At 37.1% G+C, this 26,226-nt stretch overlaps 1 protein-coding gene across 4 annotated transcripts in view; it reads right to left on the bottom strand.

The window, feature by feature from the left end:
* The window catches only part of bmpr1ba (bone morphogenetic protein receptor, type IBa), a 65,164-nt gene extending 41,201 nt beyond the window's left edge, over positions 1-23,963 (bottom strand). Inside the window, exons 1-4 of one of the 4 annotated variants that reach the window (XM_082171126.1) lie at positions 23,852-23,938; positions 18,002-18,109; positions 14,180-14,237; positions 2,611-2,677 (exon numbers count right to left, since the gene is read on the bottom strand). The gene's annotated coding sequence lies outside the window, so the exon portion shown is untranslated. Of the gene's footprint in view, positions 1-2,610; positions 2,678-14,179; positions 14,238-18,001; positions 18,110-23,851 lie in introns of all 4 variants that reach the window. The other 3 variants (XM_082171128.1, XM_082171127.1, XM_082171129.1) reach the window with 3 other exon arrangements.
* Between the last annotated feature and the right edge of the window lie 2,263 nt (positions 23,964-26,226).

Below are 26,226 nucleotides of genomic sequence, written 5' to 3'. Positions count from 1 at the left end.
AAAACGGTTTGGAAGATAGATTCATGATGTACTCACTCATTATATACATTTTATAAAGTTACAAACAAAGTATACCTTTAAAAAAGCCAAAAATAAATACATGATAAACTGATACATGGCCAACAATTAAGAATTCTATTTGCATTTAACACTTTTATAAAATTAATAGTGATTTTAAAGATTAACTTTAAGTAAATATTAGATGATGACAATGGTAATCTAAATTTAAAAATAGAGGAAATTACTGATAAATAAATAAAATCTTAAATACCGGCTGTTAAAAAATGGGAAATTCACTACGAATGAATTGCAGCCACTTATAGTGTCATTTAGGAACCTAGTTCACACAAAAAAATTACGCAAATCAGGAAATGGCATAAACATCCCCACATGTTTCAGTCTGGACATCAAAACCTCAACTGTTTTTACACCTGCACGTCTCAAAAAAAAAAAAAAATGTACGCAAATGGATCCTACTTAAAGCGCTGATAACCACCCCCACACAGACATTCCACTAGAGGTCAGGACCTCTGAACATGACCTTCGACCCCTGTCTTAGGATCAGTCAGTCAGAGCACTGTGAAAAAGTCGACTGCCTGTGAAAACATACAATATCCCACCCGGAAGAAAAGAAAGACGGATGAATGGAGTAAAGAGACCAAGAAGAGAAAGGGTGAGGAATTGAAGCGTGCATGTGTCTTTATATCAGTCAGCTTAGTCAGACCACGAACCGCCCACTTAGACAGGAAGAGATCGTTTGAGCGATATGTAAATGCGCCAACCACTTTGTTTTGTTTTTGCATGTCATTTAAAGGAGGGGTATATCTTAAAATAGATCATACCATATACAGGTATGAAAAAAAAAAAAGGAATTTACTTGATACTAAATGCTTTAAATGAAATTGTAATTATCCTTCAGAGATTTCATGCCACTCATAGACGTTCACTGCAGCAGCCGTGGCAAGTTTGTTTCACAGCAAACTGATAAAAATGTGTGCACTTTTCAAATCTGTGGCCCAAATCCAGCCGAATAAATTTTGGAAATTTCTTGCCATATTCGAGAGCAATATGCATCAGACCTGGGCATTGAGGTTTGTCTGGTTAGCCGCTGCTGGTTATTAGATTTTTTGATTAACCGTTTTTTTAAAAGTGGTCGATTCAAAATCGATTCTCAAAGGCCACGAATCGATTTTTTTTCCATATTTATTTATCTATCACCCAAAAGCCCGTATTAGTTTTCCTACATTGTTCATAGGCTTGTAGCCTCCATGTTACAGCTAATGCTGTGAGATTCTGTTTGTTTTATCTTAAACATAAAATAACCTGATCCTGTTTAATTAAATCGTGCGACTATTCTGACTTGTTCAATTTTCAGCATACATTTTTCATCTTGAATCAAAATCCTGTGTATTCATTGTATGCATTTGAAATCTAGAGTTGAGTTCTGTTTGAATGTACCCAAGTGTAAATAAAAAGAGTTTAATATACAGGTTTGTGGCTCTTAATTTCTTTTTAGTAATTAACCACTTGTAAACTTTATGTTCACTGTTCTTTTTTATAAATATAGGATTTGTATTAAATCTATATTCATTAAGTCGAATTGAAAATCGAATTTAGAATCGAAAATCGAAAATCGAATCAAAATCGAAAATCGAATTGAGAATCGAAATCTTGTGAATCGAAATCTTGTGAATCGAAATCGAATCGAATTGGAACATCTGAATCAATACCCAGCCCTACCTACCATACTGATCCAAAAAAAAAGCATCTTTCTCTGTTAAAAGCCATAAAAAAGCAGCATACAGCATATGTATTAAAACCTATCCAAATATATATGCAATGAGTCTAACTTGATTATGTTATTTGAAATGATTCTTGGGAGTGGGTGGCTGCTACTGAGCTCTTCTGGATTATTGGTACCGTGGTTCTTCAAACGGACTGAGTGAAGCGTAGTTGAAATCAAACTGACTTTTGGTTTCTACAAAAGCATTTTCATCCCTTAACAGTCTCAGATGCTCACAACAGATCTGTCTTGAACCATTTATGCATTTTCATAACTAATCACTTCCGCAATGAAGGAAATGAATGAGATTTTACTTCCAGAACCTGACTGTTGGGCTCTGTTCCCAATGACACACAACCCTGGTGTGTGTGTGAGCAGGTGGTGGAGTGGATCTAGGGGTCAGCAGTCGTGCTTCAGCTCCCAAATATAGAGCGTCCGTGTCACCGACTACGAGATGCAGATCTCATATCACGCCACAGTCGACCCTCTCTCTCCCGTTCACACTACCGTCTTTATCCGCCCTCCACAGACTGGCATTCAGAGCAGTATCATGTGTGTAGTGTTGTCTGTCTGTTGTCTGTACACTCACCAGAAACATAAAACCACCTCAGGGCCCCCCGAGCATGACCTCTGACCTCTCTTCCTCTCCACAGATATGAGACTCCGGCCCACACTCTCTGCTAATACGGAGTGTGTTTGCGCACATATAGGTTATGGTGTACCTAAAGCTTCCGTGTTGATCACGTTACGGTGGTATAAAGTTTACAGCAGTGAACGCATGCAGTATGTAAGCTAAAGCTGTGTTGAGTGTGTGTGACTGTGTTTACCTGCAAAGGTATCGCTGTCCCGCATACATTAGCTCCCACTAACCATCGAACCCTGAGCACTGCAAATCTGTAGGAACAAAACAAAGCAAGCACAGCTTTTTGAACAAATATGACTTATGACATAAAGTATATGGAAGCTTAAAGGGATAGTTCACTTTGAAATTAAATTTTGGTATGTTTTAGCTTACCTCAAGGGCATCCAAGATGTAGGTGTCTTTTTTTCCGCAGTAGTTTCAATTTTGATATTTTTAAGTCAAACCGTTCTTGTCTGTCAGTCATATAATGCAGGTCTATGGTCACTGTCTCAAAGAGCATGCACAGAGAAGTCCAAATTAAACAATTCCCCATCGTAAGTACACATTGATGGCCTAAGACACGAAACGAGCGGTTTGTGTGAGAAAACGAACAGTATTTATATCGTTTTTACCTCTTGAACACAGCCACGTCCAAGTGATCTGAGGGCGCGCGCGCATCCTGGTGTGTGACGTGTGCGCAGACTGGTGCATAGATATATACACTAGATGTCGCCTTAAAGACATTCGTTCCAATGAACTGCCGTAGACAAGGCGACATCTAGTATCAAAATATCAAAATTGAAACTACTGCGGAAAAAAAGACACCTACATCTTGGATGCCCTTGAGGTAAGCTAAAACATACCAAAATTTTATTTCAAAGTGAACTATCCCTTTAAGTCACAGTTAGGGCCAGATTTACTAAACAGGGCAAATTAGTGTGAGAGCGCAATTTCCAAAAAAGCGCAGATGGGAGCGGAAAGTACTGCACGTAATCTACTGACGACACACAAACGAACACAGACGCATCCGTATCATTTCCATCATTGACATACAAGAGATCATCATACTATAAGAATATCCTGTAAGTTTCAGAACTGAAAACTTCCCTGCTAGTCCAATAAAAGCTTTTATTGACACCAGGCACAGCGAACGACAGGTTTTTCAAAGTGGGGATCTATGACGTCAAAGGGTATCAAACACCGCCTCCGCAGAAGATCAACGCCTACTTCAACACTGCCTGTTTAGCCCCGCCCACCGATTCGCCCCTTACATAAAACTCATTATAATATGCAAAACTGTTATCCAGTCATAGCAGTGGGCGTTTACTTCCAAGTCTTCAATGCACCGAGCATTTCAGGAGCTAGGCTCAAAACCAGGGTAGAAAATAGTCTATTACTTATTTATTTTGATGTTTTTGAATGTAAAAACCATGCGAACATCATAAGTTGACCTCAGACAACAATATAAAAACATTTAAATAGCCAGTTCATTACCCCTTTAAGACATGCTTTTTTTAGGCAGTAAATAATGGCACAAATATCAGGAAATTGACTATCTCATCCTTTGTAAATCACCTTGAATGATTCATTTAAATACTTTCCTCCAATAAATTTTGCGTCTGAAAGTGAAACTCCTAGAACTGCATATGCAATAAGATCAGCCGCAAAAATAACCCTGTCCACAAATTTTCAGCGTAAATTCAATGTGTATCTTTAGTAAATCCTAACAGTCGTTTTTTTAACGCCTAAAGAGGGTTTGCGCTGGAGCAAGCTGTTAGTAAATTTGGATGTCACTCCATTTTATACACAAAAGATCACATTTTTGGTTTATAAATGACGCTTGCTTGAAACAAAATATCATAATACCTTTTTTAATAATAAATGACACTTGCTTTTAGACTATTTTTAATTTGAATAAAAGCAGTAATCACCCAGAACACCCTCATCTAGTGAAATCTAGCATTATCAGTTTCTATTTAAGTAAAATCTATAAAAATATCTATATTTGTAAATATTTTATACAGAGTGCTTGACAAGATCTTGACCAAAAATTGTGATGTTATTTCCATCAAGAGGTGCATCAGTTTTTGCTCAAGATCTTGTAATGACGATGCAAGAGTCCAGCACTCTGTAAAGTCTCCTCCAGCACATCCCAATGACTTTCAATGAATTTAAGCTCTGGACTCAGAGGAGCCGATTCATGTGTGAAAATTATTCTTCATGCTCCCTCACAACTATTCTTTCACAATGTGAGCCTGATGAATCTTGACATTGTCATCCTGGAATATGGCCAAGATGTGTCTTCCTACATGTTTGTTAACACTCAATTAGGGTTAGAAGAACTGTTGCCAAACATATATCATGCAACAGCAATCATAATCACTGCAATAATGATCCAGTCATAGACTCTTTAAGCATTTTCCTATTAAAATCCAAAACAGCAAAGTTTTGGGGCCGGGCAGTGTATATGGCACACCAATCGGTTGAGAAAACTGTTAAAGGGTTATTGGCTGATTATTAGCTGCCTGATGCTGTTGATTTCTGATGTCATGTCACTGCATGTTTTCCACCAATCAGATAAAGAAAACAACTAATGTGAAACACAAGACTTCAGACACCACTACATCAGCACCAGTCACAAGTCAGTCAATGTAATTGAATCTGTAAAAGAAAACCCTTTCATACTGAGAGAGAGAGAGAGAGAGAGAGAGAGAGAGAGAGAGAGAGAGAGAGAGAGAGAGAGAGAGAGAGAGAGAGAAAGGGAGGGGGGAGGGGTGTTTAAATGAGTTAGAGAAATTAGCTCTAATTCAGTCTGGGCTATAACGTGTACAGCAAAAACAAATATTTTTGTACATTCATGGCTCTCTCTGCATCACACACACACACACACACACTGAATTTACTGCTGTTAATCAGTGAAAAAAACTGAATCAATTTATATGTGGGCCCATAAAGTATTATTTGGACACACTTAAAAATATCAGTAACAATTTACAATAAGGTTTCATTTGCTAACATTCATTAACTACATTAGTTAACATGAACTATCAATGAACAATACTTGTACAACTATTAACTTAGTTGATGTTAATCTCAACATGTACAGTACTACTGCATTTTTAAGATCGAAAGTTTTATGTAAACTAACATAAGCAAAGGTTAATAAATGCTGTAAGAATATATTGCTCATTGTTAGTTAATGCACTAATTAATGTTATATTTTTTAAATATTCTTTTAAATAATATATATATTTTTAAATATTCTTGATATTTTGTGTCTAAATGCAACAGCATTCAGTTTCAAACTGACGGAAAATGCGTTTTTATCAGCTTTTTGCTCAAAATGTTGCTTTTTTTATGAAACTTACCCACATTCAAGTGTTGATAAAAAAAAAATATATATATATATATATATATTTTGATACATTGCATGTTCAGATATTCAGACAACAAAATATTCTGGGGGCCATGAAACTTTTGTGCAAATAATCAAAAATGCAAGCGGTGGCTGGCAGCTTTTTTGAAAAACACTGGCAGGGAAAGAGTTAAGATCCACATGCTTTCTAGGGCCACTGTAAATTACATCTATCTTTAATATGGCACGAATGAACGATGCAAATGAAGCATGAAAAGGTAACTTGTGGTGTCCATATTTGTGTTTCTTGGTATTCATAGAACGTGTAACATCAGACAATACAAATCTCCCAATTCATTTGCTGATGCTGATGACAGGTGCACATCCTCTGTTTCGAAATTACCCATAATTCTCTGCTGATGAACCTGAATGACTAAGCCATCGCACCTGTAGGAATCAAGTTTTCTGCTTTGAATAGTTCATCAAACCAGCAACATATTAAACCTCTGCAACATGGACTCAACGTCTATGAGAATTTTTTGTCCTATTTTATCATCCGCCAAGTTTAATCGCAAAAAAATACACAGCAGAGAACTAGGTGTGTTTGTTAACACTCTAGAGGAAAGGGGAAAAACACACACAAACCTGCCAATGCAGTCAGTGCAACACACACACACACACACACACACACACCTCAGTCGTGCTGAACCACAGGGGAAAGACTTCACAGTGCATTGGCTTTTACGGCCGTCCCGTTTGGCAGTTGGGTAAAATATTCCGGAGCTAAAATTAGCAGCACGGCACAAAGACCCTCATTGAGAGGAACGTCTGGCACGGAAAGTAAAATCACAGCGAACCTGTCCAAACCGTAAGATAGCTCAACAGCTCCCGACGGTTTACCACAAGACCACATCTCCAGATAAACCTTCCCGAGAGCGAGGTGAATCTGATAGCGCCTCAATCAGACTCAGAATCCGTATGATGACGCGCTCTAATCCGTAGCGCCGGAACACCGGTCACCTTGGAAACTCCAAGGATTCCCTCAGAAGTCCCTAAGTGTGTGTGTGTGTGTGTGTGTGTCTTGCAGACGTCTCTATTTCAGCGCGAGTCACTGAAGGATTATACTCACATCTCTTCTTTCACGCTGAGCTTTAACACACACAGAACAACATTGGCTCTGTTGAAAGCTGCTATTGTTCAAGTAGATACTCCAGAACAATAGACGCCATCAGCAAAGCTTCACAACACCACTAATATATCAGCCTATTACACGTTACAAATTACTACACTGATAAAAGAGTTTATCTATGGTGATATCTGAAGAGCCCATTAAACATCAACCAGCGAAAGAATGCTAAAGCAGCCAATCAGAAAAGCATCTCGGTTTGTACGCTCTCTAACATATATAGTTTTGCTATTTTAAGTCATAAATAAATCTTATACAACTTAAAAGGTCCCATTGCATGAAAATTTCACTTTATGAGGTTTTTTAACCTGAGTTTATGAGTTTCCCTAGCCTGCCTATGGTCCCCCAGTGGCTAGACGTTTTGATGGGTGTAAACCAAGCCCTGGGTATTTTTGAGAAAATGAAAGCTCAGATGGGCGAATCTAGAAATCTTCCCCTTATGTCATCATAAGGGGAAAGGTCACCTCCCCTTTCTCTTCTTTGCCCGCAAAGAGAATTTGGCCCGCCCATGAGAAAATGAGCTGCACGAGCGCGATATTGGTTTGTCCTCGAGAGACATCATGACTTGCAAACGATCGAAGCATGGCAGTTCGCTCGGATGTTTGGATGTACAAATGAACACAAAAGTATTTTTTTAGTTCCTTCATCCGAGCCTCTGAAGAACCAGTGGGTTATGTGATTTTCTGATGTGTAATTGTTCAAGTTCATACAGATAATCTTTCTCTCAAAGTCGTTCAATACTGTTTATGCATCAGTAAATCAAGCCAGTGACTAAACGATCAACTTCACGTCGTTTCTCTTAGTAGGATGAAAATAATCTTACTTAAACTGTGATTAATATACTGTATACAGAAAGCGATCAAAGAACAATCCCTTTCCAATCGCCCAAGCTGTCAATCACACAGCGCGAGTTTATCTGGACACTTGCCAAAACTCGTTATGAAATCAGTGACGCTGTTACGCTGCACAACGAAGCTCTTACTGTACTTACCTCATGTTTGCATTGGTGAAATCATTAGTGAGAGTGCAGAAACTGCGTTGCAATGATAAGATCTTCATTCACGCGATCAACTGGCTGTCATCTGCTCAATGCTCATCACTGCAACCTTTTATGTAATGGGAATAGATCTAAATAATTAAAAAACTTCTCATGATTCGTTAATCCCGATAGCTGTAATAGTAAAAACGTAAAATAGCTGTAATAGTAAAAGTTTTCGAGAGAGTTCCACATGTAATGCTAGATATTTCATATGCAAGCATGTCAGCCAATCACAGCAGTGGGCGTTTACACTGAAGTCTCACAGCAGACACGCCCCTTTAAACAGAGCGTTCAAATCAGAGGCTAAAATCAGGCTAGGAAATATGCCTTTTATTTCTAAATTATAACAACTTTTGATCTAAAAAAACATACTAACATTATAAGGGCACCCCAGGAAACATTCTAAAATAATAAAATAATCCATGCAATGGGACCTTTAATGATTGCAAATGAGACTTTGTTCAAAAACGTAATAAATGAGCACTTATTTTTCTAACAGTACTGAAGAATATTCAGAGTTCAGTGTTGATTAACACAAAAATATATGTTCTTGAAAAAAGCAAAAATCAGTGAGAAACTTGATTGAGGCCAAATGCTTACTGTTGCAATAGAACAGCCATGAGACGTAAAAAACATGCATTTTAGCATAATTTTTTTAACACCAAACTTTCTGTGTAAAAAGTGCTGTTAAAACTAAGGCTGTGTGTCCAGCAAAGAGTTTTTAGCCAGCTCTTCTGAAAACGCCTGGCTGTTGTTGTTGTTTTGACCACAAAAAAGCACATGCGTTATGACGCATAGAACGAGTTGATGTTGTTGTTGAACCTAATAATAAATGACTGTCTTGTCAATCTAACAAGAAAGAAAAAAATCTAACAACTCTTTCCACTCATCGTCTGTGAAGTGGTGCAGGACAAAGTTGTTGGTTTTTTTCAGTTAAGAAGCTTTGGTTGCTATGATATGAAATATCTGTGGAAGTGTACCTAGGATCTGATTTTGCAGAGTTTATTTGATTTTTTGTTTATTTTTCTGAATATAAAAATGTTGACACATTGTAAAAGTACTATCTCTGTCCCTTGTTTTAAGTGATTTTGTTCTGATGTTGTGCTTGTTGTTGTTGTTGTCTGTTGCTGTTGTACAAGCAGGACGTGGCAGTTGGTCGGTGTGGTTTTTGTCCCGCCCCTCCTCCACTGTGATTGGATGGCTGGCCAAAAGTGACAGAAGGGGGGTTTACATGGAGCATTGTATTCCAACTGACCGTTAATAAACATGAAAGAACATAAGGAGGAATGTTGTTTTAACCGTGGAAAGATGTCAATACACACCGTTTTTCAAGTTAAAATCCTCCAATGTTAATCTACTAACTCTCCTGACTGCTTTGTCGACAAAATGGCCGATTCGACGGATGGCGGATTATGATTGGTCAGATCGCCTGTCAATCAAACTCCCTGCGAAGGGTCAATTACAATCAGTTTAAAAGTCCAATCCAGATGAAAATGTTCCATGTTAACACTTCAATCGGAATAAAAAAATGCCCAAACCGTCTTTCGGTTTGAGAGGGGTGTGATAAACCTTTTTTAATCCAAAATGGCGTATGACGCATGGAACGAGTTGATGTTGTAGTTGTTGAACCTAATAATAAATAACTGTCTTGTCAATGTAACAAGACAAAAAAAAATCTAACAACTCTTTGCACTCATCGTCTGTGAAGTGGTGCAGGACAAAGTTGTCCCACAAGTGCTTGGTTCGGACTCTCACCTGCAGACGCCTTGTTTTGGGTGCGGGAATGAAAGTATTACGGCACAAAGATTCATGTGCTTGTTGTCTCCTAATTAGGACCCCAAATAGATAAATATTAAGTCTGATTTTTAAAACAAAGAAAAGGAGGATGATTAGTATTCGTCAACAGAGGGAAACCCTGTATATTCGTGCAGTGTGCGCATATCAAAAGATTAAATCTGATTTGAAGCTTGTGACACATAAACGCGCAGTCGCGCAAATCAACCCGATCACTTTATTTAGCGTTCGTGTAAAAACTGTTTGGCATAATCTTTTGGATTGAAATCAAAAACAAAAAGTGTCCAAGTAAACTTGGCAAGTCATGAGTGCTGCGTTTTACACAAAATTGTACATTTTTGCAACTTCCGGAAAAAAAGGCCTAAAACTACAATTAATCATTTTAGTAATTAAAATCCCAAAATAATTATGTCAACAAGTCAAAATAATTTTTGTGGTAATGCCACAAAAGATGTTGATTGAGATTAACTCTTATTAGACCTGAAATATGGCAGATTCACAGTTTTTAACTCTTAGCCTCAGGTTGGCGTAACAAAACCAGCCTTATTGCTATTCAAAACCCGCACAATGACGGCAAAAACTGTGTAAAAGTGGCCCAATTGGCAACACAGCTTAACCTGTCCATTTCTGCCAGTTTTGACCCATTCAGGCCAATTTCTGACCAGTTATGAGTATGATAGGTGGACATTATTGCATTTTAAGGAGGATCAGCCAATCACAGTGCTAAGGAGCCACAGCCTCTTCCAATGACGTCACACTTTAAAGAGAAAAAAATTGGATGATGTTGATAGATGCTGAAACTATGTAAGATGGAGGCAGCCAGGGAGTTTATGTGCACGTGAAAATGATGTATACTGCATCTCGGATAAATGGGTATTGATAAAAATCAAGATAAATGGGCTATGTGAGGGCTATCCGTCAGCAGTCTATAACTTTATAAGTGCATATGTGAGTAGTGTCAGACATACACATACACACATACAGCCTTGATCACCAGTCCTGCCCCTGAGACAGGAAGTAATGAAACTCAACTAGCATAAGCTCTTTAACAGACATGAGCAGTGGAGTGGGGGTGTGGCAAACCGCAGGCCTGCTAAATCAATCTTAATAGCCAATCACAAACATATAAGAGCACAGCAGGGCATCTGTGTAATGTCCCATGTGATAACTAGATTACAGTTTCTGCAGCAAATGTGAATGGTGCTTGCCTGTACTAAACTCTCTGCTATGATGCCAGGGTGCATTTATTTGTGTTAAAAATACAGTAAAAACAGTAATATTGTAAAATATTATTACTGTTTATTCTGTCTATTGTAATATATGTTCAAATGTAATTTATTCCTGCGATTAAAGCTGAATTTTCACTCACATGATCCTTCAGAAATCATTCTAATATTCTGATTTGCTGCTCAAGAAACATTTCTTATTATTATTATCAATGTTCAAAACAGTTGTGCGGCTTCATATTTTTGTGGATACTGTGATGCATTTTTTCAGGACTCTTTGATGAATAGAAAAAAAGACTGAAAAATATTTTGTAAGAATGTCTGTGTGACTTTTGATCAATTTAATATGTCTTTGTTGAATAAAAGTTTGTAAAAAAAAAAATTTTTTTAAACGTATCGACACCCTTTAACTAAATATAAACACATATTAAAATATATTTATTTTCAGTTAAAGAGTGCTAATCTCAACTGATTTTTTGGATGCTGGGTGTGGGTCGGAAGATAGTTAAAATATATATAAAATGTTTTGTTTTTTGGAAATGTTCTTGTTATGCTCCATGTTTTTCAATAAAAATACGTTTTAAAAAAAGGGGGGGAAAAAAGAGTGCTAATCTCACAATCATAAAGTGCTTCTGTACACACAGGCATCGAGAAAGCTAGTCATTTCTAGATTGTCTTTCTTTCTTTAATCTCTCTCCTCAAAGCGAGAAAATAGGTTTGTGGGTCATGGGGATGGGTAGTTTTACGGTATATTCTACCACAGAGGTAGAAAGGTGTCATTTAGATGTACTGTTTATACCACAGAAGACCAATTTGGACAGCTATGAGTGGACAAAACAGCTTTACATTATGTACACATGAGCGTATCAAAGAAAGATGAAAGGCACATTTTGACGCACTAATATATTATAGAGTTCAACTGATGTGCGAACATGTAAGGATCGCATAACCTTAAACGTGACTCATTCAATCAAAATCTAGTGTTAGAACTATCTATTTTACTGTATATTTTACTATTTTGTTTTGTTATATGTTGTGATATGTGAACCTGGATCACAAAACCAGTCACAAGTCGCACGGGTATATTTGTGGCAATAACCAACAATACATTGTATGGGTCAAAATTATCGATTTTTCTTTTATGCCAAAACTCATTAGGATATTAAGTAAAGATCATGTTCCATGAAGATATTTAGTAAATTTCCTACCGTAAATATATAAAATATTTATTTTTGTGAGTGAATGCAGCACAGTCGCCAACATAAATGAACAACTTTAAAGGCCATTTTCTCAATGTTTAGATTTTTTTGCACCCTCAGATTCCAGATTTTCAAATAGTTGTATATCGGCCAAATATGATCCTATCCTAACAATGGAAATCTTATTTATTCAGCTTTCAGATGATGTATATATCTCAATTTCCAAAAAATGACCCATGTGACTGGTTTTGTGGTCCAGGCTCACATATGAATAATCATCATTTCATTTACTTTTAAACCAAGAGAAAATACTAAAATAAGGTTTAATTTCTAAAGTATCCAGGAATAGATATTACCACATGGTTCTATTATATAAACCACTTTTTCCACACACACACACAAAAAAAAAAACTGATACAGACTGCTACCGTCATAAAAAATTACTCACACCATGATATAAGATTTGGGTCATACCGCCCACCCGTAGTGGGTGGATTGCAGAGAGTATTTGCCTTTTGGACAATGGAAAAATGACTGACTTTTATGAGTGTGTGTGGTGTTTTATTCGGCTGGTTGCCAAATCTTTTCAGAGAGACAGTAAAATACCTGACAGCCATTAATCATAAAGCGCTCCTGGGATTTAAATGGCTCAATTTCCTCTTGATCTATATCTCTTTTCAGCAAGGGATAATATCAGCCCTGCAGACACCAGTGATCTCTCTGTCACTCGCTTATACACACACACACACCTGGGTCAATGGGAGGTGTGTGTGATCGTATATTACCTGAGGAATGTGCCGTGATAACATTATTTCCTGTATGATAAATCACTCAGTTGAACCTGAAGCCTTTATAGACTCGCTAAACTCCAGATTGGAGATTTCTCAAATGCTTTAAATCTGTAGCTTTATCAAAAAGAGCTACTGGGGCCTGCAGAACAACGGCTGATCCCGTAGGAGAGAATATCACAAATGAGATCTCATTACTATATCTCAATCGTTTCTCATAGACTACGAGATTAGGTTGAGGTTGAGTAAATAAATTCAATAAACTTGACATTCTCCAGCAGTTTATAATTTACAGGCTTTAATTTAAGAATATACTTAAAATTACTACTATGATTCATTGTTTTCTCAATGCATCGATTACAAATCCTGCAGATGCATTATGTTATTATGCATTATCTTGAAACGTGGATTTTTGAATCGTGACTTTAGACGGTGCACTCATTCATATTACTATGAATAGGAGAAAGTGCAACGCGCAATATGGCGGAATAGGCCCCGCCTTCTAAATAAAAGAGCCAATTGCCAATTCATCCTTCACAGGGAGTTTGATTGACAGGATATCTGACCAATCATAATCTGCAAAAATCATAATCTCCCACCCCTCTCTAAAAAAATACTGAATCAAACTGAATCAAATCTCATTGTGAATCGAATCAAAAAATTTGCAAAAAAACATTCCTGTGTCAAATCGAAAACCTATGAATTTAGAATCAACTCGATTCCCCTAATTACTACCCCATAAATTATTTTATGTTTGAGCTTGCTAGAAAACAACTAGAAAAAATGATATTGTTAGTTATAAAAATGTCCATGGCATTTTAAGATTTTATTAATTTTCATGACTTTTCCAGATCTGTAAATCACACTATAAAAAAAATATATATATAAATATATAAAATAAAAATATATCCCGGTTTTATAAGACCATGGGAGTCCAGGTTCTTCAAAGAAAAAGAAAGTTGACAAGAGGATGAAAAATAAGAAATATCTTGATTTATTTTTTTAGCTGTTTTTACTTATTTTAAAGATTTTGTCTAATTTTAAATCAATTCACCCTGAGGCCCCCTTGCTGCCTGGTTAAGAATCACTGAGCTAATCCATGGCAATATTTTTCAAACTGCTAACATTGAAACAGTAACTTTACACCTCGTGATTCATAATCCACCTGAAGAATCAATACTCCTCACCTTTACCAATATAAGGACGCTCCATAACCAGCCTGCTGTCAATCAGAAAGCAGATCACCTGTGAAGAGAAAACACACAATCAAATACGCCCAAATCCACATGTGAAACTTTCCCCTTACTACACGAATATACGAATGTATGAACACTAGCACATAATCCTCCAATAAATATTGAACTTCTGGGCCTGACACTCAAATGATGCAATCAATATGACATAAACATGAATGTGTGTGAGTTAATGTGAGCAGTAGTGTCAGGGCGAGGTTGAGACTAATGAAATTTAAACAGAGACTCCCTTTGAGTCTCTCTCTCTCACACACACACACACATATATACACAACCACACTTACATACACACACAGCACGTCTGCGTTACATTCCGCTAGTCATATTATCATGCTGAACCCCAAAAATTCTAACTAGCTAATGACACCCAAACACGGTGTCTACACTGCGAGAATGCTAGTTTTGTTGACTTGGCACACTAGCAGTTTAGACAGTGAGCTTTTTTTATATTTGGCAGTCTCTTTGACAGATCGCTTTGTTGATTCAAACTGAAGCATTTAAGATATGACGCCTCAGCACACTTGCACTCTAGACAGCTTTGCGGTGTTGTTATTGTTAACTAAAACTAAAAGAATTTTTCGGAGAAATATAAAAGTGAAATCAAATCAAATATAAATATTATATGAAAAACTGCCTTGGCAACAAACTTTTAAGGTTTAAAAATAAAACTGAAATAAAATAAATTAGAGATATACAGTAGGCCTATAGAAATATTAAAAACCCCAAAACTAAAATAAATATGAGTAACGTTAGTTTTTAGTAGTTTGGTCGACTTTGCACACTTTCCTGACTAACGCAAGCATTCTACTGTTGTTTTACTTACTATCTATAGGAGCTTTCGCGCCGGAGGAACCTTTTCATAGTTCCTAGCACTATTGGCTAAAGTACTCGGATTTCTGCGCGTTTGCACCGCAGGAACTAGGAATGATTTTAGCTTCTACTTCAGAGTAGGGTAGCTTTCCTGTAGCTCAGTGGTAAGAGCATTGCGTTAACAACGCAAGGTTGTGGGTTCGATCCCAGGGGATTGCACATACCTATGTATAAATGTATAGGATAATGCAATGTAAGTCGCTTTGGATAAAAGCGTCTGCCAAATGAGCAGTACCAGTACCAGTACCTGGAGTAGGGTCTAATGGTGCGTTCAAGTCCTCCTGGGAAGTTCGTACTTACGAGGTGGGAAGTCGATGTGCGTTCTAGTCACTTTCATCGGAGTAAGATGGCGGTGTAATTTCTCTTCATTAATTACACAAAAATAGAGCAAGTTTCTTAAACTCTAGTTCTAGAAAATGAAGAACAAAGAAATGTGCAACAGGTGTGCTTTGGTTTTTTATGTTTTTAATTAATTTATGAAGCCACTGCAAACTTATCGTTACATATTACATTGTTATATTATAATGCCATCATATTCTGTGCAGGCAATTAGCTTACTTCGATGTAAATAGAAAAGTCTAGCAATATCACTGATAAACATAGACAGTAAAAGAAATGGACACAGCGACCCCACCCCATTGGATTCAACGGAGAAAAGTGAAGTCAATTAGAAGCTCTCACTTCCTGATGGTCGAGCGTACTGCGCAGACTCAAACTGAGCTTGACGACGTAGATGTGACGTGAGCAACCCGTCTGTCTTCTAGTAGCTGTGCCAAGAGAAATCTGAATCATTCCCTTCCGAATCTTGCAGAGACGGAGAGTGTGAGTTGGAGGTGTTCGTGAGCTGGAGCAGGAGAAACTTTTGCTAAGTATTTTGATTAATTATTTTGTCATTTTGCCTCCACGTCCCCCCGATTGCCCGCGAGCGTCTCCTCCTGTCCATACGGTAATCTCTCTACTGTGCGACAGAGAGTCGTGTGGTTATGACGCAATCGTTAGCCTATTTTTACAAAAACTGCTTCTACGGGGCCATAACGTAAGATACAAGGTAATGGAGCCTTTTATACATTTTCGTGTTTCTTTAGAAATAAATAATGGACAAATGGAGTCTTTAAACGCCTCAGATGTAAAGTTATTCGCTGTCAAAGTGACGCCAAAATGAATGGGAGTCAATGGAATGCTAACAGCAGGTGATGGTCCGCTAGCCAATGGCGGCGCCCGGGGAAGCTTCAATGTTTTCCGAAACATTGGGGGCTTGGCTGATAAATACCTTTAAGTATTGTGGTTTTCCGCCATGTTTCTCACTGACACGCCCACAACTCATAAAGAAAATCCCGAGCTTTCCACTCGTATTTACGACATTGTTGTGGCGTTCATGTGCGCTCAACTCGTAAATATGATCTTTACGAGATGACTTGAACGCACCATAAGCCAGGGCTAGGAACTATGACATTAGTGTTTGCTGATTGGCCGAATGCACACGAAACACCATCAGCCGCCATTTTAAAAAAAAGGTTTTGTAAACACCGATTATAGCCTATATATTTACTCCAGAAACTAACTCTATGAACATGGAAACCTGTGATAGATGGGCCTCTTAACCTTTACGCTGAGGAGAAAATCCAACACAACTTTGAGTGGACCAAACCTAACATGATTGTATTTCTGCTCAGCAACACTGGACATCAACCACACGGCAAACGCTTTTAACTTTTCATTACTGTCTACTTTCTATGTATAACAGCTCTATCTAATAACGTATTAGACAGAACTGTTGGACAGATCGTAAACTAATGAACACGGAGAATACGAGCACTACAGTATGTGCTCAGGCGTTCTCGGCGCCGTCAAAATAAAAGTCACAACAACAAGTGCGGCTTATTGGAGTAGGTGCGAATAGACCTTATTCACAGCAGCGCCATCTTTGATTTTTAATGGGAATGAAAGCGAGGCTGTGAGGGACAGACATGCTTCTCTTCAATGGGCAGTACTGTTATTTAATGTGTTTTTGGATTGTTCTGCTCTTGAAACACTGGAAAAATATCTTTCCAAGAAATTTCAGTTGACAAAAAGTTCCCGACAATATAAGCTGTGGAAAACTGTAAGTAATCTAGGAGCTTTATACAGCTTTTTACAGCGGATGCCATTGGAAACAAGGCAAGACTATCCCTCACAGCCTCACTTTCATACCTGTCGTGGCGCTGCTCTGAATAAGGTCTATGCAACCAGGAAAACGTTTCTAGGGGAACCATTAGTTCTCGGGGAACTGGTGGCTCATTCCTATAACTACCCGGAGCGAAAGCCCCTTATGCTTATACTTATGCTTATGCTTTAGACAGTAATATAAACGACCTTGACGATTATCATTTAAAGTCAGCAAGAAATAGATGTATTTTAAATATTTCCAAGTGAACACTCGACAACACTTTTAAAATGATACAGTGTTTTTAGTTTTTTTCGTGGATCCGTGTGAACGGGGATCAGTAGTTGGCGATGTCCCTTTGTAAAGAAACTACCCACCTATAAACATAATCACAGATATCATATAATAAAGGCTAGATGTCTCGTCCGCACTGCTGGCCAATGGAGGTCGACGTCCGCACACGGCGGCCATCTTGCCACAGGGAGCTCGCTCACTCGTAACATTGTGTTTTAATGGTGCATGTACTTTTAAATAACCATAACTTGCTCAATTTTCTACCGATTTTCAAACGGTTTGGTTTGTTATAGACGTCAGAGATGTAGTTATGACACTGCATACATATGAATAATTAAGAAAATCTGCAATTTCAACATGTTCCAGCGTTCAGAATTATAGCCACATTAATAACATTTGTAAGAAACCAAACCGTTTGTAAATCCGTCAAGTGCGTGCTGATCACTCACCTTACTTCAGATACCACAGAGCTCGCCAGAAAGCTTCCCTGTGACAAGATGGCCGCCGGTGATGCCGTCCGAGACTCCGCCTTAAGACATCTAGCCTTATATGGATATCTATGGACATAATAATGTAATACACATGTCACCGCTTTCACAGAAAAAATGTTGTGTAGTTTAGAGACATATTCAAAAACGTGCTCTTTGAAACCGGTTTCAAATGCCGTACAAAGTTTCCGTTTTTGGTTTAAAAGTGTAAACGGCCAATTAAACTTAATTGAAAATCAGAAATGTTGATTTGGCAACTAAGTGAAATAAATAGGCTTAAGTTGAAGTATAAAAATTTTTTTTATTGAAGCTATATAGATTTTTTCTTTAAATTAATCAAAATAAAAGCACAAACTAAAATGAATATGAAAACTGAAAATATAAAAATAAAAGCTAATTAATTTTTTTAAATAAATAGTATAATAGTATAAAATAAAATAATACTGCTTTATCGAACTTATCATTTTTTGACTGGATTGTGAAAAGGGAGAGAAAGGAATGGAGGCAGATCTGAATGCAACTGCATCGTACCGTTGAATATGTCATAGATATCTAGAGTCGTATCACAGGAAGAGCAAGTTATGACATTTTGATTAAAAATTACAATGTCAAAAAACATTAACAAATATAAATATCTGCACCACTTAATCATTCACAATATGACCAGTAACATGCATTAAGAAAATAATCAGGGTCACTTTTGAATTCAGTTTGACTTTTCTTTGCTTGCACTGTAGATGGGGTGTACTGCTACTCACACATTCCATCTTTCTCTCTCATACACACACTCACATCTGCTGTTCGACTCTGGCTGGTCGTTGAGTCTTTCCTGCCTAGTCCCATGACGAAAGGTGGGGGGTGAGGTAAGAATTGGATGCTTTATGCCATATGGTCACACACTCTCCAACGTGAACTCCACATAACACACTGACACACAGCTGGACCTGATTAGTGTGTGTGTGTGTGTGTGTGTGTGTGTGTGTGTGTGTGTGTGTGTGTGTGTGTGTGTGTGTGTGTGTGCGTGTGTGTGTGTGTGTGTGTGTGTGTGTGTGTGTGTGTGTGTGTGTGTGTGTGTGTGTGTGTGTGTGTGTGTGTGTGTGTGTGTGTGTGTGTGTGTGTGTGTGTGTGTGTGTGTAAGCTCACATAGTTTCAGGTCTCTCTGTTCATCCGTGACATTGGGCCTACAGTCATATCAGTGAACTTGTTTTGATATCACACACAATGGCGATTATACTGTTCTAAAATGCATTTTCGTAATAAAGCTTAAAATAAAATATAAATATTAGATGAACAACTTAAAATAAAAATGTTGCAACTAACTGAAATAAATAAGTGTGAGATAAAGTACTAAAATGACTAATACTGAAAAAAATAAAGAGAAAGATAGAGAGAGAAATATAGATAGAGATATATATATATATATATATATATATATATATATATATATATATATATTTATATTTATATATATATATATATAAATGACAAAACAAAAGCACATAACATAATAAAACAAACTAAAAATATAAAAAAAGCAGAAAAAGAATATTAATAAATACTATACAAATATATAGACAATACTAAAACAACACTTTAATAAACACAAGAACACGTCTTAAGTAAATTCCCCTCTGAAAACACGCCTGAAAAGAACGATTAATAGTCTAGTATGTAATTAATAAATCATGCTCACATCCCTCGAACCAATACACCTCCAGTGTTTCCCATTAATTACACAGACCGTGGCAGCCCGCCATAGTCTAATCTGTGCCGCCAGTTTCATAATGACCCGGAAAGATTTTAAAACTTCTCATGATAACATAAAAAGTCTCTAACGTTGTTTTGTGCCATTGCTTTGGCAAAGTATCTGTCAAAATCGAAAGTGCGCTATGGCTTTGCGCCCTTACCAAATTGCAAAAGACTGTGATTTAATTAAATAAGTATATAGTCTGCTTGTGATGTGAGAATGATACATCATTGATGTTGTGCGAAAACCTTGTGTCTCTATATTTCATCATTTTTGTTTTATAAAATCAATGCTATTGGTCATCCTTTACGTCTGTATGTGGGTTTTTACAAATATTTAACCAATAAAAAGCATTTCAAAGAGGTTGTGACTAAACCTCGTTCATCCATTGGCTCCTCAAACTGTCAGTCAAACCTCATAACTCCACCCCCGCCTCCATTTGGAATGTGCAGAGCCGTTTGGAGATCCCTCCTGTCGTCATGTGCGCAAACACATATAACCTATATTTTATTTATATATACAAAACAGTTATGTCCGGTCAAACAATGTATTAATTAACTTCAGATTGGATTGTGTTGGTAACAGGCACTTACCTAACGAGTTTTGCCACAGACTTGTCCCAGCGTCTAGAACGCAACTGAATGCTTTTTCAAGCGTCTCCATACTTGAAAACCCGCGGAAAACTACTTTTAATCACAAAATGACGAAATATTTACATACATATTTACAGCAGGTCTATTAAAAGTGATTAGTATTACCTGAGGACATTTTTTTTCCGAATAGGGCTTTAGTCTGCTATTTGCCGTCTAGTTGAAGCAAGTTTTAAATATCATGTGCACAGCGCTTCATCTTTTGTATCATGACTTATCAAAACTGTGGCGTGGCAAAAAAAAAAAAAAAGTTGGGAAACAATGATGTAGTTTTATAAGCGCATCGCTGCTTTGTTTACGTAACCGCTAATTCTGCTGCTCCACAAGCACCACCTACTGACTGATTTTGAATATTCACCCATATTTGACCCATATTTTTACGCAGCATACAAGCATTGTTGTAAATGTTATCGACAAGATACATTTCTACATAAATAATTGGTAGGGAACTATAAAAAAAAAATGTCTATATGGGATAGCGGGGTCTACCATAATGCTGTAGCCTTTGGTTATCTTAAAGGGATACTTCACCGTTTTTTCATATTAAACTATGTTATTCCCTTAACTAAGACGAGTTGATACATACCTCTATCGTCTCAGTGCGTGCACTAAATCCCTCTGTCTTGCGGCGAAACTTTGTTAGCCCAGTTCATTTAATATGGGCCAAGCAGAGAAGATACCAAACACCTCCACGTTTTCCCTATTTAAATACAGTTACTCGCGAAGTGTAACTCGACCTAGGACGGTGACACAAAACAAAACGTTGCGCTTTTCTAAGCGTGTAAAATGGATAACTATTTTGTATGGCGGAATACCATAGCAAGTGCTTGTAAGCACTTCGACTTGGCGCAGTAATATCTTCACTAGAGGGAGCGGGGGCCGGTGAGAGGATTTTTCACGAGTGAAGATATTACTACGCCAAGTCGAAGTGCTTACAAGCACTTGCTATGGTATTCCGCCATACAAAATAGTTATCCATTTTACACGCTTAGAAAAGCGCAACGTTTTGTTTTGTGTCACCGTCCTAGGTCGAGTTACACTTCGCGAGTAACTGTATTTAAATAGGGAAAACGTGGAGGTGTTTGGTAGCTTCTCTGCTTGGCCCATATTGAATGAACTGGGCTAACAAAGTTTCGCCGCAAGACAGAGGGATTTAGTGCACGCACTGAGACGATAGAGGTATGTATCAACTCGTCTTAGTTAAGGGAATAACATAGTTTAATATGAAAAAACGGTGAAGTATCCCTTTAAGGCGCCCCGGACTACAGGCTCACAAAATCCTTTGCGAAACATATACTATATTCTAACATATTTCTTTAACATGTTTTACAAAGAAACAAACAGCAACTTATATGCAACACAGTGAAATCAAGCTGTGTTAAACTGATGACATAGTGTGTGAACTGTGCTTGAGTCAACAATTGTTTCTTGTGTTCAAGAAAAAGATGGTTCATAAAAGTCAAAAACAAGATGTCTAATGGACACAAACAGTCCAAATCCCCTATTATCCCCAGAGAAAGTTGCTCCTGTTGGGATTACTCTCTAAGTGCTGAAAGAGTAGAGGCTATCAAGATAGTGTGAGTTAACTCCTTATCAGAGCAGTTAAAAGTTTCTGTCGCTGTATCATATTCCCACCAGACGTGTCCCGGACACCATATATCATGACAAAATCACCACTGCAAACCAATCCAGTTTGTTAAAGGAATATTCTGGTTTCAGTACAAGTTGAGTTCAATCGACAGCATTTGTGGCATAATGTTGATTACCACCACTAAAAAAATAAATAAATAAAAATCTCCTTTTCTTAAGAAAATTAAGCTAAAATATTGGTTAGAGTGAGGCACAATGGAAGTGAATGGGGAAGATCAGTCACCATGAAATAAAAATGAACAATTCTTGTTTTTAACGGACTATTGCAATGTTTATTGTAAATGATTTATCCATGCACATGATCATTATTTTTTTTAAGATTCATGTGCCCTTATAATCTTGAATCAATATAACTTCTCTATGCATCTCTTCTGACGTGTTTCCTGTTATAACTGTAAAGCTGCTTTGAAACAATACTGTAAAAAGCACTATATGAATAAAGGTGACTTGACTTCAGTGGCACGAGGGCGGGACAATAACCTCTTCCCAACAGTAAAAACCTGTCACTCACATGAGATGGAACCAGCAATAGCAAACCACAACGACCCATGATTTAATCCATTTCCAATTGGACAAAATTAAGTCCCGCCCTACATTTTTTCTTGATTGAGAAGCCGTTTCACTCGAATATACATCATAGGGAAGAAAAAACTTCCTTTAAAATGGTCACTGTTTCAATAGTATAGTCACATGACACAAACGATCTGCATGTTTGATGTTAATGTGAAAAAAATGGCAAATGAACTTACAGTAATATGTAATTTTACAACTTTGTCGCCATGACTGTGCAACACCATGAACCGTAACACGACTGTAAAAATGAAGCATCAAATGATTGAAATAAAAATCACTAACTTTTTTTGAGAAAAGTTTTAAATTATAAAATAATACACTATTTTAACTTAATAATAAGTTAGAAGAACGTCCCACTGTTTGCCTGACCAATGGAAGACATTTATGGGAAACGTGTTTGAAAACAGCCATTATTTGTATGTACTGACACAGAAATTGCAGCATTTTGTAATTAATGTCAAAGTGTAAAATGCAAACTATCATGAAATCAAGCGCATTTGACAAGGCAACAATCTTCAGTCTTCCCTAACGAAAGAAGTATACTGTGGTGATACCATAGTACAATGATGTATCAGATGTTGATACGATGATATTATGATTTACACCATGGCACTAAATATTTACCATATTCATCTGCCATGGTAGTGGTACTCTGCGAGATATTATAAAGAATACCCATAATAACCACATGTCCAAAAAAACATAGTAGTAAATTGGTTTTACTGCATTTCAATATTACATCAATCATGTTGTTCAAAAAGACAGTAAGAGTGAAAAGTGTTGGTTTCATATAAACATTTACTCTATATATAACAATCATGGTAACCATAAATTATCCTAAAATACCATAGTAACTGCAGATAATGTAGATCATATAAGTTAGCCTAAGTTAATAAGAGATCTCCTCTTAAGTATGTTCTCTTAGGAAGTATACAGTAACGTTACATAGTAACTTGTAGTATTAGCACCTTGTAGTAGGCTAGTAGTAGTATTTCGGCGGAAATGTACCATGGTAAATGTTTGTATTGCTGTAAAGTGCTACCCAAAAGCGCATCTTACGAATCGTCATCAGGACGCACCGATTTAACATTAGATTTCATAAAAATCAATCGCAGTTCTGTCAGATACATCTCGAGACCGATCCGATCACTTCCCCCGGTTCAAAAAGATATCGATTCAGTGGATTCTTACCCGCTCTGAAGAGAGAAAGTCCGCGCGAGTTCTAGTAAAACACACTGTCCGTGTGAAGAAGTGAATGATGAGTCAGTTCAACACAAATGTCTTCAGCGTTCGTCAACATCAGCAGCTCGAGGCGCGCGCGCTCGCCACACCACGGACACGCGCTGACAAACTCACCTAGCCTACTTAGTTAGGTGGGTTGGTCAGATCATTTACTCTCCTAACCCTAACCCCCCAAAAATTACATACAATTCATGCATACATTATTATTGTAGTTATTGTAATTTATTACCTTTTACATTGTGATTTTTTTGTTTGTTTGTTTTTGATTAAATTGCCTATAATATATTAAATATGTTTTGGAAGACTGCTTTATTAATACTTAAGAATAACCATATATATATATATATATATATATATATATATACACACACACACACACACACACACACACAATTTATAGCATATATACTTATACTAAAAGTTTTTAAAAGAATTTTGCTTGTCAAATAAGCATATCTCACTCATCAATATATTTTTGTATTTTTGTGTTTGTTATCTTTAGATGAATTCAGCCACCTCATTCAGACCAGTGTGAAGTGAGAGGATGAGAAGAAAAGACAGAAAACCAGAGAAGTTGTTCTTTGTGGCCTCAGTGAATGTCTCATTCATGTGTGTAGCAGAGGTCACGACCCCTGAGCTCCTGTTCTGGTGTGAGTTACGAACATTACAGCCAAACCACTCACCTGAGAGAGAAATACAGACAGAGACACACACAACAGCAGTTTACTTTAACACTCTATCCTGAGGAAAATGCTGTTGCCAGGGTGTTGCTATGGAGTTGTGGTGGTTTCTTGCCCAGAAGAGTCCACATTCAAGTCTCAATGATATTGTGATCATCAGATGTTATATATGGATCGAGTCTTCAATGTAAACCTGTGGGATTTGTTGTCCGTTTGTCGGGTTGACCACAGTGAAGTAACAGCACACCTCTCTTCAATAAGACACATGATTTGAGGAATCATTCATGTCTGGAACACAAACACTGCAGTTTGAGTTCAAACTCTGAGGTTTATATTTAGTGTTATGATGACTAACCCCAAGCATGAGCAATAACAGTGATGCTGCCTTAGAAAGCTTCATTAAGATATACAACATGGAAGAATTGACTCTCGTTTTGACATTTAAAAAGGATCCATTTCTAACATATGGGAGAAATGGACCGAGTAGCTAAACAATAATCAGTATCTGTGAATCTGTATACCTCAAAAACAGAATTTATATCTCTTGTTCTGTTTATTTTCCCTTTATAACGTTTTCTTGAAAATTCTATAATAAAAAGTCAAAATAAGCAACTAAACATATAGTAAAAGAATAGTATATAAGTAAAAAGTAAAATAAATAAATAAATGCAATTAAATGCACAGTTCTCCATACACGTTTTGTTATAAATTTTCTGCTCGAGTGATAATTAGGATAGTTACAAAATAAGAGTAGATCATGGCAAATAAATCGAGAAGATGGCAAAGTGTTGACATTTGATTTTTATTAAACTTGTATAAAAGCACGCCAGAGTTTTAACAGTGTTACAAAAACAGAAATCGTTAAAAGTGCAAATCTAATATCAAAATAAAAATAAAATAAAAAAACAAGCACATGATACAGTAAAAGCAAAGTTGCCCACTATCCCAGAGCTTCAAATAAATACATTTCCCTTTAATTCACTTTTCCAAATGCATATGATGTTCCTTCTTCTGTGAAACACAAAAGGAGCAGATTAGAAGAGGCTGTCAAGCTCTGAAAATGACACACAAAAGCACCATAAAATGAGTCCATATTCTGCAATAAACCCCTTATGTGTTCTACAGAGGAAAGCAAGTGTTGATGTTGAGTAAATCATGACTGAATTTACATTTCTGACAGCATTATTCCTTTAAGAACAGAACAGCAGATCATTTCATGAGTTTTCATTTCATTTATATGTTACTAAACATACTTATCTAACCTCTCCGATGACATCATCGTATTTTGGCGATAGGGAGCTGCAGGAATGAGTCCTAAAACCCAACACAAGTTTGCAATTTGTACTTCCGGTTCCAACGTCTTGAAGCCAATGGGTTTTTTTAATGGGTTTTTGGTTAAAGGGATATTTCACCGCTGTAAAGATGAATGTGTATTTAAATTGGGTCATTTATGTAGTAGAAATGTGAAATTATTTTAGAAGTTGGTGCCTTCTAGACTGAGAAAAGCCAGAAAATGTATTTTTGGCTCATGTGGAGGAAAGACAACAACTCCCAGAATGCACTTGCTTCGCTGCTCTACGAGGCCACTCCCAAGCCACGCCTACCGGTTACAGAGGGCAGTATCGGAAGAAATGATACAACTAG

The sequence above is a fragment of the Leuciscus leuciscus genome (assembly GCF_965113295.1).
Source record: "Leuciscus leuciscus genome assembly, chromosome: 5".
Lineage (NCBI taxonomy): Eukaryota > Metazoa > Chordata > Actinopteri > Cypriniformes > Leuciscidae > Leuciscus > Leuciscus leuciscus.
The sequence above is the reverse complement of the archived record's forward strand: the minus strand, read 5'-3'. Positions and strand labels throughout refer to the sequence as shown.